The sequence below is a fragment of the Microcebus murinus genome, chromosome 2 (genome assembly GCF_040939455.1).
Source record: "Microcebus murinus isolate Inina chromosome 2, M.murinus_Inina_mat1.0, whole genome shotgun sequence".
Lineage (NCBI taxonomy): Eukaryota > Metazoa > Chordata > Mammalia > Primates > Cheirogaleidae > Microcebus > Microcebus murinus.
In genome coordinates, this window is record NC_134105.1 from 76,994,484 (window position 1) to 77,014,188 (window position 19,705).

Below are 19,705 nucleotides of genomic sequence, written 5' to 3' on the forward strand. Positions count from 1 at the left end.
AATCAAAATTGGAATCAGTGCGATAAGAAGTCAGGTACATCTCAGCCCCACCGTTTGGTATTTTGCTAAAATTAAGTGAGCTCAGGATCCTGCAAGAGATCTCCTTGCACAAGAAGTTGTTTCTGTAAGCCTGCAGGCGTTGGGCACAGTGATTGCTGTAGAAAAACAATTTTTTAACATCAAATCAGTTCATTAAAACCAAGGCAATGAATAATTGCATATAAGAGGATGTTAAAGAGAGTGAGGAAAGAAAAAGGAATGTCAAAAATCATTCCACAGGGTTTTATTTTATTTACCCAACAGCAAATCTGAAGGTTGCTACAGGACAGTGCACACAAAACAGGTCTGCAAAGGGAATCTCCTATAGAAAGTAGGCTTTTTTTTCCCTGCTTCACTGGCAGTTGAGTTCACAGTAGAAGTACATTCAATTCCACATAGTAATAGTGCTTTAATAACAGATGAAAATATGTTTTATGGTGTGTGTTGATAACTAAATGCTTATCCTATATATAGAAATTCAAATAATTGGAATTTCTCATAGCCAGCATCCAGTTGAGACCACTGAAGAATACCTTGATATAGAAGGTTAAAGTCAATAGACTGTGTTTTGGTTATATTTCAGAAGATGTCTGCTGTATGTTTAATATACTACATTTGTATTATGGGCTCTGGTTCCTGTAAATCTGAGGTCTCTCTTTCTTCAATGAATGAGGAGATAAGCAATTGAATTTGAAAGATACTTTATGCAACAGAAAAGCAATTTTGTTCCTGGTTATCAGAGGGCAAGAAGTGAACTAGCAATTGAATGCTAAATATTTTTAACCCTTGGGATTCTGGTTTGCTTTAGTGGTAAAGATTATATTTTTCAATCCATCCCAGTTATTGTGTTTCATACAATGAAGGAATATTTTGTTGAAAATTTAGTCAATTTGAAGTAATTATCTATTACTCTTACTATGCATGGATTTTATGTTATAGAATCTTAAATTTCCATTTTTAAAAAAGGAAGGAAAGAAGGAAGATTTTCATTTCTACCAGTGAGGACACATGTTCTGCTCTGATGAATGTCACTTTGTGATGGACTGGTGTTGGTTTTAACTATTGTTCCTAATGGTCTCTGAAGTTCTTGGTGCTTCCGTGGTAAAATAAAAGAGTCTGGCATTTTCCCATCACATTGCATGGTGAAAATCTCTGCCCAGCTCCACTTGTTCTCATAAATAATTTTTAGAAGAATTATATGACCTAAAAACCACCTGGACCTGATTTAGATGACTAGATCTTGGCCCTTGAGCCTGAGACTGCTGCTGTAATAGGGTGAGACTCTAAGGGGTCTTGGGAGAGGGCGCCTGTGGGAGAGGCACGAGCCGTTAGAGAGTGGAGAGCAAACGATTGCAGTTTGGTTTATTGGTGACCCCAGTAAACAATGCCTCTTGGTATACACACACACACACACAAAATTACTTGTTTTAAATTCTTTATTCCTGAATCTTTAAGATTAATAGTATTGTGTTGATTACTTATGGATATATCTGCCATTGTTTTTTAGTCAATATTTCTCCAAATTGTAGCCTGACAAAATGTGATGCTATTTGGGCTATTAGTTTATATCATCCTGTGGTAGCCAGCATCCACGATGGTTCCCAAGATCTTCACCTTCTGTTGTTGGTGTCCTTGTATACTTCTTACACAAAATGCTGGTGATAGAGTTGTTTTTTGTGATTGTACAGGGCAGAAGTGATGTTGTGTGTCTTTAGAGGCTTCATCATGTGAGACCTTGCCACTCTGCCTTGTTCTCTTGGATCACTTACCATGCCGTGAAGACACATCCCTATGGGAAAAGTCCACATGGCAATGGCTGGAATGAGGCCTCCTGACAACAACCAGAACCGTTCACCAACCATGAGGGTGAGATATCTTAAAAGTGGATCCTCCAGCTAAACCTCATAACTGCAGCCCTGGCTAACATGACAGTAACCCCATGAAAAACCATAAACCAGATCACTGAGCTAGTCCGTGCTCAGATTCCTGGCCCACAGAAATTTTAAGAGGAATATATATATATATATATACACACACACACACACACACATATATATATATATATACACTGCTGTTCTATGGTGCTAAGTGTTGAGAAATTTGCATGCAATAATAAATAATACATGCCAGATGATTGCAGTCGCTAAAAAAAAGAAAAAATAAATAAATAATACAATACTTGAAAGATCCTCTAAAGCACAAAAACTTAGGTTTCTCGCTTGAACAGAATTTTATAAAACCATGCTTGAAGATGAGAGTAATTTGGGGAGTTGGATAGTATAGTGTTACAATGTGTGTTTTAAAAAATCAGTTTTTACAATTAAGTATTTTGTTACCAAAAAATGTAATCATCGTTTTTAGTACAATGGTTGCTGAGGTCAAAATCCCCCATGGGTCTGCTGATATAAACTTGCCACTTAGTTGATATAAGTATATTTGCCTCAGTATTTAATAATCATCAGAGTGTGATCCTGATGCCAGGAGCCATTAGAGACAACTGAGCTGGTTGAACTGAATGGTGGAATCCTGACATTAAGTTCGAGGAAGAGGAATGAAAAATGATAGACTCTCCCAGGAATTTTTATATGGGTAGGGCAGGATATGGTGAATAGTGTGTGCTCCCTGAATTGGACTCTTCCCACAATGACAAAAGCTTTTTCTGGATGTCAACCTTAGAATAAATAGAAAAACCTACAAGAAGCAATGCATATTGTCTTAGTCTGTTTAGTGTTGCTATAAAGGAATACCTGAGACTGGGTAATTTATAAAGAAAAGAAGTTTATTTGGCTCACAGTTCTTCAGGCTGTACAAGAAGCATGACCTTGGTATCTGCTTGATGACGGACTTGGAGAGCTGCCACTCAGAGTGGAAGGTGAAGGGGAGCTGGCAAGTTCAGAGACCACATGGTCAGAGAGGAAACAAGAGAGAGGGGGGAGGTGCCAAGATCTTTTTAACAACCAGCACCAGAGAGAACTAATAGAACAAGAGTCACTCACTCCTCCATCTCCAGTGGGGCATTCATCTATTCATGAGGGATCCACCCCCGCAACCCAAACATCTCCAATTAGGTCCAACTTCCAACATAGGGATCAAATTTCAATATGAGATTTAGAGGGACAAACATCCAAACTACAGCACATGCATACATACATACACAAAATTATATATATATATATATATATATATATATATATATATCACAATAGCACTACTGAGTGCATATTTATCTCTTAGTCAACTCTGCTGTGAATTCCAGTCACTAGGAGACACAGATCTGCTTCCTGGAACATACCGTTCCAGTTCCATGCCCTTGAAGACTTTGACAAGCAATCCTGGAGATGGAAGCCTTAAAATCTCTTACTACCCTAAACCCTTTGTCATTTAATGTATTCTTAGATCCCTGAATTATTCCCATGTAGGTCTGAAGCTATCTATTTGGAGACATGATCAAAGAATGTATCAGTAGTCCTGCTACAGGATTTTGTTTTAAACATTTCTCTTCCTTGTTCACTTAGTCCTATCTTCCTAGTATTCACTGTGGGCATGTTCTACTATTTCCTTCACCTCCTTAATTACCGGTTGACCTCCCTCCTTTTTAGTTCTCTATTTCAGGTTGTATTCATTAAAATTCATTAAAGTCCGTTAGTAAGACAGGGTCTCTATCTTTAAGAAGCCCATAATTAAGTAGAGCAACAGATGTGACAGAGGATTCCTGCTCCCCACAGACATCAATTGCCCATGAACCAGCTCTGTCTCCTGCCCCTCTGGCATTAGGACTCCCACTGTGGGGAGAGCTCTTGGCTGTCCCTTTAAGGGTCCCAGGAACTGACTACAGTTGGCCAATCATAATCCATCAGGCCCAGTTGTTCAAAATGAATTACTCTGGTTCTCATATCCAATTTCATGATAATTTCATGAGGCCTCCTGACAACAACCAGAACCAATTTACCAACCATGAGAGTAAGCTATCTTAAAGTTTACAGTTTATTTAAGATTACAGATTTGCAGTTGATTTAAGGGGCAAGCTCTGGTGGGAAAAAAATTAATAGGGAGTTTTAAAACTATAATTATAGAACAGAGCTTATGAGACACAGAACGTGATTTTTGCCAAGAGATATCATGGACATTGATTGTCGTAGTGTACAAAGGAAGGTGAGATTTCTTGAGATGGATTACCTGAGAAGGATTTTCAGAGGAAGTGCTATTTTGAGCTTGGTCTTAAATGCCAGATAAGTTTGGGATAGTCCAAGCAGAGGAGGAAATTTGAACTTCATAAACATAAGGAGCACAGTGAACACTTAAAGTCATGTGTAGGGTCTGGCTAGAGGACCCTGAGCTGAGTGGAAGGAGAGTCAGGGAGAGGGCTGCAAAGACAGTTTTGGGGCATTTGTGAGCATCAGATAAGATAATATATGTAAAAGAACTTCAAAGCATCATAGAAATATAAGAAACTATTATTACAATGCTAGAAATTTTGGTGGTTGCCAGTGAAATAATATTTGACTTAGGGCTTTGTTATTTCTTGCAATACAAAGGTTTTTGAAGATCATTGCTTTGAATAGCTCTTCTCCATGTTCCGTTGCCTGTAGCTATCTTTCTCTTATTGACTTCTTTTCAGCCATCTTTAGTACAAATGGTGAAACTGAAGAAAAACTTCAATGCTTTGCTCTCCACTTCCTTTAAAGGTTCCTCATCTCTTTAAGGGTTTAGACTTCTTTTTAAAACCCTGTCAGCTGCAACTCCCAGAGGTCCTGCCTTGCCTCCAGGTTTGTTTACCACTCAGCAGGGATTTGTTTACCACCTAGTAGGAGAAGAGTCAAGAAGATAAAAGCCAATCAGGGAAGTAGAAAGACAACACCAGGCAGAAAATACCAAGGAAATAAAATTAGAAACACCAGACCCAAGTAGGGTTGACTTTAGCAGTACAGTGACCCTGGGAAGCCTGCAGAGTGTACATGTTGGGGTTATTAGAGATATATCATATCTTCTAAAACAACTTCGTGCCTGCTCAACACAGAACACCCTTTTACACTTTTGTATTTAAAAAAATTCCCCAATCTCATGCTTGAAGTTCTGACTCGAGGGAAGATGGGGGGGGTGGGGCAAGGGCAATATACGTAACCTTAACATTTGTACCCCCATAATATGCTGAAAAAATTCCCCAATCACTTCATGATCCTTTAAGCCCCTAAATATGCATGTTTCTGACTCCCAAAGTTTAGGTTAACTGGTCTGATTGAATTTGGGGAGACGGCTTACTTGGACTAATGAATAGTTAATAAAATATCATTCATCTGATATACTAAGACCATGAAGTATTTTTTTTTAATACAGCCTTATGATAACTAAAGTTCATATTGTTGAACTTGAGGTACCAGGATGTCCTAAAGTAACATCTGAATTCACAAATCAACTTATTTTAAGCCAAGCATAGTGTATTTTTTTCTTTCTTTGATAATTGGGGATCTAGTTATGGTGTGCATATAGTTATTTTTCATTAATTAGAATAGCTAAATAGCCAGTAATTCCAATTCTCAGAGTCTTAAAAGGCCAGGTTTTATTTAGTGCAGAAGTACTTTGTAGGTTAATGCATATTGTTTATAACTCAGGATAATGATAAAGATGGTTGAATTATTTTGCTCATGGAATAATTTACTATGTATGCTTTTATAATTTGTATTTAGTCATTCAGAGACTATATGTTTCTGATTTTGCTAATTCACTTGAATATGAGGTAAGATAAATGATTTTTGAGTATTAAAAAGGTAGAATTTATAATCATTGAACTGGTTATTTATAGCTGGAAGCAACTGCTTCTTAGTGGTTGGCTATTTATTGTGCAATTGTGCATGAATTATATTAAGGGATAAATACAGTGTGTAATTCAGAATATTTAGAACTGAAATTTGAGGCTATCTAACACCATTAAAATACATTAATGAATCATTCATTCAACATTTATTGACATCTACAAGTTTTTTTAATAACCACATTAGCTAGAGGAGTTTTTCAAATGTCAACATCTAGAAATTAGGTAGAGAATGATGAGCTAATGGCTACATTTTGAGCAGCAGGTAGGTAATTATTGTTCTAGGAAAGTAATGCAGGATTGTTTATATTGATGTAGGGGAACACCTCTATTTGTTGGGAGTCCCCAATAAATGTCTTTCAGGATGATGAGTCAAGAGCAGTCCAGGGCAAATCAAGGAGAAGGCAGGCGTGCCTTGAAAATGAAGAGGAGGTTCACACTTGGGAACTGCTCTCGGACTCTTTTATAAGCCATTGCTACACTTCAAAACCTGACAGCTCCTGGGCAAACTGTGTGGATATTTCAAAGATTTCAGGTAGAACTGGCAGAAGGGTAATTGTATCCTGTGGAGCTTGTGGGAGGAGGTTGGGAGGATTATTAGAGTTTATTAACCATCCTAAGGGATTTCCTACCTACCTTTCTTAGGGACTCTGAATTTTGCCATTTACTCCTCACTGACCCCTTTAACCTTCAGCCTTTTCTTCCTTCCAATTAATTTTTAAATGTTTCTACAAGAAATCATATTACCAAGCTTCAACTTTGACTAAAATATTGAAATGACTTCACAATACACTGCAGATTTGACCCTAGGCATGTGAGTTTTTTCCAACTAATTTTCATTACTTGCTAGCAATTTGTAGTCCTGTCTAGTGGACAGGGCATACCTTTCCTCTACATAGCTACTTACCCCTTCAACCTGGGGAGTCATTCATTTATTCCACACATTCGTGGCTGGCAACTTTTGTACTATGCTGGGTGTTGGTGATTTAACAAAAATGATTCAGATCTCATCAATCACAAGAAGGAGCCAATAGCCTAAAGAAGACACAGGCACATAAGTAACTACAATACAAAAGAAGATGGCATGATACATCCCTGCTATCATGCAGGTATGATGAACAAGGTGTGGAAGGCCAGAGGAGGAAGTCACTAATGCCATCTGAGGGACCTCTGAAAGGCTGAACAGGAAAGGTGATGCTTGAACAACATTGCTAAAGATAAACTTATATTTTCCATGTGGAAAGAATGGGGGTAACAGAAAAGCATGAAAGCATGATCTGGGAAATAGTAAATACCTTGGTATAGTTGGAGAGCTCGCAGTGAGAAATGGAGCATAGGGGCAGGGCAGTAAATAATGCACATGTAGGCACAGGTTTTTTTTTCTCTTTCCAGAAAAAAAAATTTTTTAATTAAAATTAAAATTTCACTCTATTTTAATGAAGCCAATTTTTGTATCTTCAGAGAAATTTATAGTAGAAGAGATATAAGATTATATACATTTGTCTTATAATTTTTTTTTTTTTTTTTTTTTTTGAGACAGAGTCTCGCTTTCTTGCCTAGGCTAGAGTGAGTGCCGTGGCGTCAGCCTAGCTCACAGCAACCTCAAACTCCTGGGCTCAAGCGATCCTCCTGCCTCAGCCTCCCGAGTAGCTGGGACTACAGGCACAAGCCACCATGCCCGGCTGATTTTTTTTTTTTATATATATATATTAGTTGGCCAATTAATTTCTTTCTATTTTTATGGTAGAGACGGGGTCTCGCTCAGGCTGGTTTTGAACTCCTGACCTTGAGCAATCCGCCCGCCTCGGCCTCCCAGAGTGCTAGGATTACAGGCGTGAGCCACCGCGCCCGGCCTTATAATTTTTTTATTTCAGCATATTATGGGGGTACAAATGTTAAGGTTACATATATTGTGCTTACCTCCCCTCCCCTCTAATAGGCACAGTTTTGAATAGAAATAAATTCAGACATACTCTTCAAGAGGGTGGAATGAGCTGATGTATAGGGAATTCCCAATCCAAACTAAATAAATGGAGTGTTTTAAAAAGTACCTTTCTGAATTCGATAACAAGAAATGAAATCTTCAGTGCCAGAAATGAAAAAGGACCCCACAGTGGTGAGTGAGCCTTGAAGCCCATGGTGTACAGAGGTCCTTGATCTTACGGGCCAAAGTTGGGGCTTAAAGTCAGTTGTTATGTCAAGGAAACCTGGGCTCCAGTATAAACTGGGGAGAAATTCTCTGTGCCAATCACAGGGTAAGGCAGACAAGTATCCCACAGATGGGGTTACATGGTGTTATTGTCATTGCTTTTCAAATTGTCTATATTTTTACTTTTTGTTTCCTCATCAACCCACAATTTTTTTTAGAAAGAGAGCTGACATGTTGCTGGGTGAGATTTCCTGTGGTGTGGGTGAGAATTTTTCTTCTGTGTACAGAGGCACACTCTTCTTTCCTCATAGTTGCCATAAACAGGGACACTGGCTTCCAGCCACAGAACCTTCTCTGACAGTCTTTGGTGGCAGAAGTCCCACTTTAGGGACTGCCGCTCTGAGAGCAGGTGGGAGTATGGTCAGGACAGTCCCATCCTCATTGCGTCCACAGGATACAATCACCCCTCTGCCAGTTCTACATGCAACCTTTGCAATTTCCACACAGCTGGCTGGCAGACTCTCCATTGGCTTCTCTTTTGTCTGTGTGGCCTTTGTTATCAGTTTGGTCCCACTTGTTTTATTCCTTATATCTTCTACAAATTCCTCACTATTCTGGTTTCCTGGCACCTTTGTTTCCTCTACTCCACCTCTCCCTTAGCTTTCTCATGCTGCTTTGTATTTATTTTCATATTTAATGTGTGGCTTCTCTGAGATTTTGCAAGCAGGGAGGGGTAAATATATGTGTTTAGTTAGCAACAAACTCTCTTATTCTATCATTTACTTCATATCCTTAATCCCTTTAAGACTCAGGGAAGCTGTATTATTTATTATGGTTGCTCAACAGCCACTGATGAAAAGCACTAATAACATTGCTTTAACTACAAAGGGTACAAAACTGTTGTTTTCTGCACTTATTTGATATTTCAGGATGGCCTCAGTCCCTCAGGAGTAAGCTTTGGAATGCCACTCTGTTCCTTGGTTTTGAAGATTCCATCTGCTGCAAAGCAGATGTCCTAGCTTCAATGCCCATCCTCTTAGTGAGGTACTTCAGCATAGCTGCACTTATACTCACTAAATTTATACAAAAAATTTTTTAAAAGGTAAGTTCTCTGGGCCAGCGGCATCAGCATGTCCTGGGAACTTGTTATACATGTGAGTTCTGAGATTTACTGAGTTGGAAAATCTGGGGCTGAGAGCCAGGAACCCACGTTTGAAGCCCACTACATGATTCCGATGCATGCTAAAGTTTGAGTACTATAGATGATCAACAGAACCTCAGTTGATTAAGCTGTTTTACAATTTCAGTATTAAAAATTTTTTTGCACTTTTTAATAGTGGGGTATATTGCTTGACACAGTACAAATCATTTGGGAAAACTCTATTGCATATGATTCTTTTCTCATTTTGGATGATGTTATTAAAATACAACTTGGTTTCCTCGAGCACAGAATTTCTCAAACATGTTACTTAAGCAGAGGTGAATCTGACAATCTGAATTCCAGTATTTCCTAGTCAATAAGATGGAGCTCTGGTATTACGAAGATCTGGTTTTGAGACTTGTTTTTTATCTCCTACTAATTGTATGACCTTGAGTAACTTATTTAAAATTCCTAAGCCTGAGTTTCATAAATTTAGACACTGGGATGACAATAAAAGTGCAAACCTTATAGGTTTCTTGAAAGGATTAAATATTATACTGCATTTCTAATGTATGCAAAGCCCTTAATTCAGTGTTTAGCATATAATAAGCTTTCAATAGATGGTGATTATTATTATTGTAACAGAGATATCCACCACACAGTTTGGGCTGAACTCTTATATGTCCTAGTCCATTTCCAGAAAAAAAAAGCTTGCCACAGATCTGCCATATCTAAGAAGACTAGAAATCTACAGTGTATTCCTCTCTAAGGCTACAATTGTCTCAGATTTTCCATGTGGGGATCTTCAGTTAGATGTTGACCCATTTTTTTTTCTGTAGTTTTTATTATTTTGTGAATGAGTAGAAACCATCCTCAATGAGATGTCTGGAGCATGGGAATCATGCAACCTTCTTGCCTTTCCCAGCAGCTGTGAATGTTAGAATGTGAGACTCTGGGGATAGACCATCCTTAAATATCTAGGTTTCTTACACTGTTGGTGGGACTGCAAATTAGTACAACCTCTATGGAAAACAGTATGGAGATTCCTCAAAGAACTGAAAGTTGACCTACCATTTGATCCAATAATCCCACTACTGAGTATTTACCCAAAGGGAAAAGAAGTCATTTTATCAAAAAGACACCTACACTTAAATGTTTATTGCAGCACAATTCACAATTGCAAAGATGTGGAATCAACCCAAATGCCCATCAATTCATGAGTAGATTAACAAAATGTGATATATAGATAGATATACCATGGAATACTACTCAGCCATGAACAAGGATACTTAATGCCTTTTGCAACAATTTGGATGGAACTGGAGACCATTTTCCTAAGTGAAGTATCTAAAGAATGGAAAAACAAATACCACAAGTACTCACTATTAAATCAACTAACTGATGAGCACACATGTGCATAGAGGGAAGTAAACCTCAAAGGAAATCAAGCAATGCCGAGGGGGGGGAGGGAGATGGGTGAAAACCTACCTAATGGGTACAATGAACACTATCTGGATGATGGGCACAGTTTTAACCCTGACTCAAGCACTACAAAAGTGATCCATGTAACTAAAAACATTTTGTACTCCATAATACTTCGAAATAAAAAATAAATAAATAAACAAACAAACAAATAAATAAAAATCTAGGTTTCTGCTCCAGATCATCAACTTCTCTAACAATAATTATTACTGGACAAAACATTTAGATTCTCATTCTTACAGCATCTGAATTTGAGTTAATTATTACTCCAGAGTTTTCTCATAGAACAATAAATATCTATCACATTATATTTGGGTTACTAAATGGATTGCTTAGGTGATGTTCTCAAGACTAAGGGAATATTTGGCTTTGCCTTCATTTTTGAGAAAAATATTATCACCAACTTTGAAATGAGTCTATGTCTCCGTGCCATCAAGGTAAAAATATATAACAAGTTAGTACAGCAGAGTAATTCAGAACAATGGCTTAAAAATACCTGTGATCAAGTCCCAGCTCTGCTTCATGAAACTTCTGTGATGGTGGGAAGGTTAGTTACCCTCTCTAAACTTCTATTGCAAGAGCTACAAAAAGAAGGGGGTACATAGAGCCCTTCCTTCATATTGTTGTTGAAAAGGCTATATGAGAAATCAAAAGTAAAGCATGTAGCTTGGTGTATGGTACATGGAAAGACTCTAAAATTTTAGTTGTTGTGTTGGGTCTTTCAAGAAACAGACATCAAGACAGAATAGATGTGCGTGAGATTAATTGGGCAAAATGCTTGTGAAGGATAAAGGGGAGGAGGCAGGTGAGGGCAGGGAGAGTCTTCAGGACTCAAAGCGTATTTGACTGCTGAGAAAGGAGAGGAGGTGTGTGGGAGGATGGGGCCAGGAGACTCTGAGGCTACACCACAGTTCTAAGAAAGTTTTGGCCAGGCTAATATGAGAAGTTATCAAGCCAAAACTGTTCTTCAGAGAGGTGCTGCATTCCATAGGAATGGGTGAGGACTAGTGGCCTGCAGTGCTTAGTCATTGCCCAGAGCAGCTGGGGGAAGTGTGGCCTTGGCCTTGGCACAAACATGCTGGTAGATCCAAAGGGGTGACAGCTGAAGCTGTCAGAAGACTATGTGTCCAATAGCATGAGATCTGAGCAGTATATTTGCATGGCCACCGGGGTTGTTTTTCTTGTTATTTAGGATAAGTTAGAGCTGTCACAAATAATTGTGTAGTCTGAGTCCTGCATAAGAGAAGTGGTCAAGGAGCAATGAGAGGCCTGAAATCCAATTCCTGCTCTAGTTGCTAAGCTCTGCACCTACGGAGCAGGTACTTTGGAGTGGGCATGTTTGTTTAATTCATACAAAGGTATAACTGGGCAGGTGTCTCTGGCCAATGTACTTAAGTGGCATTAAAACAGAACCTTTAAGGATAGTAGTATATAAGTGTGCATGTGCATACATGTACTTTGAATAGTGAGTAGGAGAGGGCACTACAATGAGAACCCACTGGGAATTGATATTATAAACCAGGAGGACCATTAGCATAGTGTTAATTCACTCTCTGGAGGAAGGGGGAGGGACTGAGGATCCCTTATGACCAAAAATGTGAGTTTTGGTAATTAATCATTTGAATATAAGAGTGTCTCTTCTATTGAAAGCAGTCAAACTCATCACCTAGTGAGAAGGGTGAAGTTCTAAGGACTTCATTTATCCTAGCTCCTTTGTACTCAGCAGTGTCTGTGCAAATTGCCTATAAAGTAAAATGCATGGGGGAAAAGGCACATAGAAGGTTTCTAAGGAAAGCTTTGTTTTAACTCTAGGCGTGATTTTCCATTTATTATCAGAGGGGATTATATCAAATATTTCTGTGCTGGAAACAATGATTAAAAGCACCTTTTCATTTGATTCTAAAAAACAAAAAGTATAAGCTGTTAAAAAAAAATGACTAGTGTGAGGCCACCGAACACTCAAGAAATGAACAGTCCAGCATGCAGCAGCGTGGCTCTGGGTGCAGACTGGAGTTTTGTGTGCCACAGAAAACCCCAGCAGGTTCATCTGTGATGTGTTCATACCATGGTTATGAATTAGTTAACAGTCTACATAATCTTCACGTGCTGCCACTAAGATTTCAGGTATTTTAAATCTAAATGAAGCCACTTTGCTTATCCTGTGTAAATGGAAGTTACAAACAGAACTGCAATTTCATTTAATAGCTATAAACCATTACTCTAATGGTTTGACAAATGCCTATGAGGATAGACCGCAATATTTCATCCAAGAAAGGACTGAATATTAAATAAATGTAACCTCCCAATGGGTTCTACTTTAACCCCCTACTAATTTTGGAGGGTGGATTTAAAAGCTGAGAGCATTTTAGAGTAAATGTTAGGCATGTATGCAGCAGGGTCTGTGGTACAGATTAGCACTTTATCCCAGTAATCACAAATCCTTTTTTCATCTTCCATTATCACTTCAAACCCATCATTGTAAAGTGCAGAACTTAACTCAGAAGTTGGGAACACCATTGCTTCGTGTCTGACATCCTGCTGGGAGATTTCAGCAATTAACTAATTTCTCTGGTTTTTTTTTTTTTTTTCTCATGCTTATTATATTTTTGGAGGAAAAAAAAACAACACTAAACATTTACAGACCTTATCTATGTTGACATCAATGGACTCAAAAGTACTCGCCCTCAAAAATGGAAAGATGAATCACCTTTCCGTAGTTAGACAACATATCAAAGGCATCATCTCTAGATTCAAAAAATAAAATGTCATCAAGAGGCTTTCAAATAAGAGCACTTATAAGTTGGTAAATTTAGATGATATCTAGAACCATAAAATGGGTTTTATAATTATCTGCTGTAATCAAAGATACTTTTGATGTTCCCTGATCAACATCAAAGTGGGAGTGGGAGAAAATAGGACAATGCCCCACGGACAGATGTGTGCAAGGAGCAATTTGATAAGAAAAGGGACAGTTTTCATGCTGAGTATAATAAAGATTTAGTTTCATTTGATTCATAAACTTTTTTTCCTGAAGACATATCACTTATGTGCACCAAAAATGAACATTTATTCTGATGATTGAGGGGGACCTATTAGGAGGACCCATAAAATTGATCATGTTGGTAATAACCCAAGCAAAATAACAGCAGCTACAAACCCTTTAATTACAACTGGCTTTAAAAAATCTGAAACTGCTTATAATGGTTGCTTTCATTCTGTAGTTTTGTTTTGTGTCTGACAAGAGAAAAAAATGTGCTGAAAGCTTCTGATTACCCAATAGCAATTACGAGAAAACCAATCAAAAAGCAATTTAGATTTTTAGAAAAGTGTGACTTATCAATTTATCCAATAGAGTTTTTCTTTTTTTCTTTTTTTAGCTAATTGGATGGTGGTTAAAAAAAAAACATTTCACAGGAACACAGATTTTTTACAAATAAAATAGACCAATAAGCCAGGCTAGCGACATGTCTTTCACTGTTGTAAAAATTGTCCCTGTCACTACACCTATTTATTTCCTAAGATTCTTTTTTGGTTTCCAGATTTTCTTATATTCAGTTGCCGCACCTGCAGCATATCCAGAAACTGCTGTGAGGAGACCCTTTTTTCGACAACAAAGCAGGCGTGGGGTGCAGCTTCGCGTTCTGATGAAAAAATAACATCCCTACGAATTTTCTAAATTGCATAATGTTTCTTCAAATGACAGGAAAAGGATACAAATACATATAATGAACTGATTTGAGGCATAAATTAGCCCCCTTCGTAGCATGATGGGGATTTGAAAGAAAAAAAGAGTACATGAAGCATAAGCCTCCATCCTCCTGTCACCTCTCACCCCTCCCCTATCCACCCAGCCTCAGCAACACATCTCATTTGTCTCCAGACGGAACAGCAGCCATCACCCACAACCCTGTGTGTGTGTGTGTGTGTGTGTGTGTGTGTGGCACCCAGGTGTTCAAACAGTTTTCCTCCCATAGAGAGCTTGAGGCTCGCATGTACACACACATACACACACAGAAGTGGGAGGGGGTGTTTCAGATAGAAAGTGTTTCCTTCCATTTTTGGAATAGACCAGCTGTAGACATATTCTTTTTTTTTTTTTTATCACTGCATTCATAGATGTAATTCTTAATGGTGAGTTTTTCAAGAGGGGTTCATGTGACCCCTGAAAGTTGAACTAGCTCTACATTAAGAGGGGTAGGGAAGAAAGGAAGGAAGGAGGGAGGGAAGGAAGGAAGGAAGGAAGGAAGGAAGGAAGGAAGGAAGGAAGGAAGGAAGGAAGGAAGGAAGGAAGGAAGGAAGGAAGGAAGGAAGGAGAAAGAGCAGCCTCTGCTATTTTGAAACTTGCTTTTCATTGGAAAGGTGCTGAAGGCATAAGTGTACAATTGCTTGCCTTTCAATATTCCATTTGCAAGAACATCTTTTCATTGATCTCCATCTATATGTCCTGCAAGTGTATGGTGTTAATTTGTTTTTTGAAATATAGATCACATAGTGTTGCCAACACTTACATTTCCCATTAAGGATCTTTGTAACGGTTTATTTTGATTTCTTTTGCAGCAAACTCACAACTGCTATTGTAGACAGAACTCTACACAAATCCAAGCAAACAAACAAAACAAAACAGAAAAGCAGTTCCAATGAAACTTGAAATTCAGGTACCTTCAATGGCAGTTTATTTCCCAGTGGAAATATGTTTTGTTCTGATGTGTATGGGTGCTTGAGTAATCACTGAAAGTTTCATGGACAACTTCATGGTGACAGATTCTTATCTCATTTATTGAACTCAAGAAAAAATGGAATTTTCATATTGATACATTTTGCTAAACTTTAAAATGGAAGTGAATTTTTGAAATTACCTCTACTTTCCTATTTATTTAAGCACAATAGCAGTTTTGATCAATCAAGACTTTTCAAGTTATTTTTTTAATGCTTCTATTTCTGAGTAACCCTCACATGCCAGGAAACTTATCGACATTGCTGCATTTCTCCCTCTCAACAGACTACTCAGATATATATTTGCCCCATTTCACAGATGTAGTAATGAAGGCTCAGAGAATTTTGGTGATTCACCCATAATCAGGAAAGATTATAATGCCTGCACACTGGTTCAGTATTTATTCAGAATAGTTCTGAATGTTTCAAGTAAAAGAAAGTCATGATTTTAAATCTCACTGGGCTGATAAAATAGGCATTACACTGAGGGTTTATATTACTATTTCCAGGGCATTGGAACTTCATATGCATAAAGTGTTATTTTCTGACATTATGTAGTTTGATTTATTTTTATGGTAGTCCATTGCAGAGTTTGATACATATTTAAATAAAAAAGGAAATTAAATCTTAAAGATCATTTATATAAGATTAAAGAGGCTATCTTAAATACACATACGTGGATAAGGGAAATGCTAACTAAACTGCATCTCCTGTCTATGTCAGATTTTCTTCCTGCTCTTCTCTGTCTGAAAAGTTTTTTCAATGACCATTTTTCCACTGAGAGAAAAGGCATTTGGCTCGCCCTTTTCAGTGAGCCCTGAAATACTACTGCTGATAGTAGGCTAGGTACAAAACAGTTAATTTATTTAAAGAATGTCCAAGAAAGGTCTTGATGTTTAAGAGCTTTAGAGGTACCCAGTGGAAATGGCTACGTTTCAAAGATTACTTTTTTTTCTTTCTTGGACATCTTAGTCTTTCAAAGAAAGGAACACAGAGAAAATTATACTATTTATAGGCTGCCTACTCCTCCTGCTCTGCCCCCTTTGGCTACTCCAGGCCCTGCCTGGCTGCTCTGAGGACTCATGGGATCTTAACACACTTATAACCCATTAGCTACAGTCCATAGCAGATTGGTTGGGAAGCTCTGGCACTGTTTGATAAAGTGGATTGATTTTCCAGAAAGCAGGTCAGAGATGTCTAAATGATAACTCAACCCTTTTCAGGGTTCAGATTTGCAGCATCTTCACTCAGATTTACCCAGATTATGCCTCTTGCACCCCCTTTTCCTTTCCTCTCTTCTCCTATTAGTGCCCTTTCTGGCCTAAGGCTGGAAACCCATGTTTACAGGCAAAGCTCTCAGTGATCCTCTGCTGAGAAGTCTGTGGACTCTAATTTGAGATGAGAAAGGAAAATCTCAAGTTTTCATGAGCTTTGTTAAGATGACTACTGCCTAACTCTTACTGGACCCTTTGTCTTCATTTTAATAAACAGTGAAACTTATTTTACCATCTCAGTATTTTAGCCATGATTCTACCTGGAATAATGTGAGAGAAGGAGCTAATAATGGTAGGGGAAACTTTATTTCTAATCTTTTTTTAATTTGGTATGCAGTAAGGGGTTAGGAACTCAGGGTAATAGAATCAAAGTAGAAAAGTTAGAATAATAAAACTATAAATAATATTTTTCTTCTTTTTTTTGCCATTTAGTAACCAGTTATTTTCAGTAATCAAAAATATTTTTTTTTCTGTGAATGTTAAGGGTGTACATTTACTATGGGAACACTATAGTAAGTTTTAGAGAGTAAAATTCTTTATTCATTGTTTCATACCAATTATTATTTTAAGTGTAATGATGTAGTATTTAGATTGGTTATAAAACAATCTCTGAAATATTGGACACCTTAAAGATGTATGTTTGTGGTTCTTCTGTCTATCCTCTTTTCTGACTTCTATTATTATTGTCCTTTAAATATTAATGTTTGTTAGGTTGGTTTCAACCAGAAATTTTTTTACTTCCCTGTATAAGAGGTATGAGTGTGTCTGTAAATATTAAACAGAGTCACTTGAGCACAATAAGGTGGACTCCCTTTTCCTTAGATGTTGATTTCTCTACATATGGACTGAGTAATTCTGAGTGTTCAAGCGTTTATGCTAGATGTGGAGAAGACCCAAGAATTAAGAAATACAGGTGTCAATCCAAGTGCCAGAAGTATTAAACCTATGAAAATAAGGGGACCACCTAAGACTGGTTTTTGATAGTAAGGGCAAATTTGGAAGGATAATCTGACTCTCCCCTTAAAAGACCTCTATTTATAATAATAATAATAAGGCTAAGATGTTTTAAAGAACTATAGCAATTATCTACTTTTGGATAAATAAGCAATCTGTAAGCCCTGACTCTGATGCTATGGTAGACAAGGTATAAAACAAAACAAAACAAAACTCCAGAGATACTTGAGCTAGATTACTTTGTATTGCATTTATTCAGTCATTTATTCAAATCCTATTTATTGATATTTATGTGCCTGGATCTGAGGTACACTTTATTTATTTATTTTTATTTTTTATTTTTTTGAGACAGAGTCTCACTCTGTTGCACAGGCTAGAGTGCCGTGGTGTCAGCTTAGCTCACAGCAACCTCAAACTCCTGGGCTCACACAATCCTCCTGCCTCAGCCTCCCAAGTAGCTGGGACTATAGGCATGTGCTACCATGCCTGGCTAGTTTTTTCTTTATATATTAGTTGTCCAATTAATTTCTTTCTATTTATAGTAGAGACGGGGTCTCGCTCTTGCTCAGGTTGGTTTCGATCTCCTGAGCTCAAACAATCCTCTCGCCTCGGCCTCCCAGAGAGCTAGGATTACAGGTATGAGCCATCGCGCCTGGCCTCTGAGGTACACTTTAAAGTTGTGATGACCAGCATGATGACCACTAGCCACATGTGGCTATTTAAATTTCAATTAATTAAAAATAAATAAAATTTGAAATTCAGTTACACAGTCACACTAGTTACTTTTCAAGTGTTAAACAGTCACCGAGGCTAATGGCTATCATGTTATACAGTACAGACATAGAACATTTCCATCACTGCAGAAAGTTCTGTTGGGCTGCACTATTCTGAAAATTTAATGATGAGTAAGAAAAATCATGGTCCTTGCCCTAAATTGTAGTGTGGAGGAAGACACTTTTTTTCCCCCAAAGATAAGACACAAATACTATGTTCTGTACTCTAATAAAAAGGAGACACATAAGTGTTGTTTAAAGAGAATAACGTGGTGGAGGGGGAAGCCTTTTCAAGTGATATCCAAGGTAGGCCATAAAGGAGGAGGAGCCAGCTCTGCAAAGGGCACCATCCCATGAAGCCATGGCTATGGAAAACCATGCCCTGCTTTCTGGCCACTCCCCTTCGCCATTTCTCTCTATTCTTTTTCCTGGTGAACTAGATCTCATTCATGGTGAGGCTCCAACTGTGACAATTCATCTGAAATCTGAATTCTGAACTTCAGGCTTCAGGTCTAAGGAACATCATCACTTTTGAACTGACTCTACCTGACTCCAAGTCAATCCTCCTCTTTGGCACATGCAGGTCCTGTAGGGACTGTATAATCTCTATCTACGCCCATGAGTGACCTGAACATATTTACACTTGAGAAACGTATGTTGAATAAGACAGCAACTGCCTTGGATACTCTCTCATCAGCTCAGAGGTGACATGCAAAAATGAAGGCCTCCTGCCTCCTTGTAAATCGTCACAGCCACTCACAGTCCTCATTTCCAGGGCACCACCATTCACTCAGAGTCAAAGGGTTAAAACATTGAAGTCTTGCTTGCCTTCCCCCTCATCCTCCCTATCTACTTAGCCATTGAGTCTGTTGATCCTTTCTACTCTCTCTGCCACCACTCAGTCCATTTCTGATCACCTCATGCCACCCAATGTCTTAGTTTCCAGACTCTTTTCCATTTCTGCATTTAACATTCCTGCACACAAACCTGAGATGGCTTCCCACCCCCTCTCTTCAACTAGGCATTCAAGGCTCCCTGACACCTGCTTCACTTTTCTCGTGCTAACCATACCTGCTCCCTGCCTGTCCGTCCAGTCATCCGATGGCCTCCTCATCTTACTTTTTCTTAATAGATACTGTAGTAAATCCTGATTTATTTTTACTGACAATATCCCCTATACACAGAAGCCATTTATTCATATAATCAATATTTATTAGATGCCCGCTATGTGTAGGCATTATCCTAGAAGCTGGGAACATACAGTGAACCAGACAGACATGATTTCTGCTTTCAATAAGTTTATCCATTCCTTTCCCTCACTAGTTAGAGTCATATTCAGGCTGTAAGGTGTGTTTACCTACGTGAGACTTT